Here is a 2,154-nt window from a genome sequence, read left to right on the forward strand (position 1 = left end):
CATGATGCACACACAAACATGATGCATGACAGAGCTACATGAAGCTACTCATGGCAAGAGATGATGCAAAAAAGAACAACACATCAAGGCAAGTTTAAATGAGGCCGGGAACAACATATAACAATTCCGGTAAGTCCTCATATGCAAATTTCGAAATGGGTACAGATCTGAATAAACATTATGTTCAAGTTGTTAAACAGCAAGTTAAGATGCACCAAGATGATCTGCATGAGATTCTAGTCAAGTTACATATAAAGTTCATTTAGTTCGGAGCTACGGCCTAGAAGATATGAGCAACACAAGTTAAACATGGCATTGATGCAAAATGCATACAAACATCAAGCAAATACCTCAAAACATGGATGCAACATGATAATATGAAGCTACATGCAAAATCAAGCAAGTTTCATATAGAGCACACTCAAAACGGAGCAACGGTTCAACACACACACATGAAACAAGTTATAGCAACAATCTGTCCAAAACAGCAACTAGGCATCTTGCAAGCATCAAAATAACATGCTACAACATCTCAACATGAAAACAAAAGACATGGACATGATGTACAGGTAAAGCATAACAAAACATGAACACTGAGCTATCCCCAGAAACTACTAGAACATACTCAAACACACATGGAAAGATTGCAAATAATAACAGTTCAGACTTTGCAGAAAATAACATCAGGTTGCAATGTTTAGAGCTATCAAACAACATGTTACAGGAACTTATCATGGCAAATAAAGGTATGGCATGAACCTACTAAATGCATAGAACAAAAGTCCCTTACTGACCATGAGCCAAAAAGGATCAGAAAATATGATGACACCCATGTTAACATAGCAAGTTATAATACAGATTCATACATGGCAGGAACAGAATTATGAAGGCATGTTGGTGAACTTGTTACACTCACCACAGAGCAATACATGACATGACAAGGCAACCAACAGTAAGAAGGCATATTTATGAAGCTAAGCATGGCAAGAGCAAGTCCATAGGGTGCATGGAAAACTAACAACAATCATGGCAAAATTAAATAACATGTAAACAATCTGCCAGGAAACATTTGAAGCAAAAGTAGAGCATGAAAATGACATGCTAGGCTACTCCATAATTGCAAACAGGGGCATGAATGGCTAGATCATAACCATATGTTCAAAACACCCTTACTGAAGTATCTCAAAATAAGCATGGATCTCTCTGTAGCATCAAGTTTACATGGCATAAAAATAACAGCAGAACATGGACTGAAATCAGCAACATCACGAAGCCTAGTTTACATGCTTGTGCTAGTCACCACATTGAACACAAAAATACATGGCATACACCTCTGGAAAGAAGACATGGCATAGATCAAAACACATGTAGACATCAACCTCATAGGATGCACACATCAATCATGGCAAAAATGACAAAAGAGCAAGTTATGTTAACAGACAGCAGGCAACATCATGAAGCACTCTTCCAACGATGATTCAGGCATCAAGATGAGCTCAAATGAACATAATGCAATGGAATGAAATGAAGTACTCGTCGAGGCGAACAATTTGATATATTACACTCAGCAAACGGAGCCACACACATGAAGTTACAGCAGGTCAAAGTATGCATCATGGATAATTTTTCCCAGGGACTTAGTAGTTTTCTGGAAAAAAAATAGGCGAGCGCAGTATGACTAAATGTCGCCCGGGCGAGGGATAGGGCTGGCGGGGCGCTCACCTAGTGGGCTGTAGGCCCAGGTCGGTGGAGGTGAGGCAGGCCGGTGGGGGAAACCGGGCTGGGCCGAGGAGGGGTCGCGGGCCCATGTGGCCGGTGGCCTGTCGTCGTTCTCATCCTCGATCCAGAGGGGATCGAGGAGAGATAGGGCAGCGGCGACTAGCGGCGGGGACTGCGAGGCCGGAGGAGCGCGGAGGAGGCCGGGACGGGGCCGCAGGTGGCCGGATCCGATGGAGGTCGTGGCCGGGGACCCGTTCCCGGCGTCGGTGAAGGCCACCGGCGTCGAGCGGAGCTTCCTGGGGCGGTGGCAGTCCCTGCGAGGAGAGAGAGAGGAGCCGGGGTCAGAAAGCGCGCGGGGGAAACGAGAGGAGGAGAGGGAGCGGGACCGGCCTGGGGGTCGCCGGCGGGGACGGCCGCACCACTGCGGCGAGGCTA

The sequence above is a fragment of the Triticum dicoccoides genome, chromosome 1B (genome assembly GCF_002162155.2).
Source record: "Triticum dicoccoides isolate Atlit2015 ecotype Zavitan chromosome 1B, WEW_v2.0, whole genome shotgun sequence".
Taxonomy (NCBI): Eukaryota; Viridiplantae; Streptophyta; class Magnoliopsida; order Poales; family Poaceae; genus Triticum; species Triticum dicoccoides.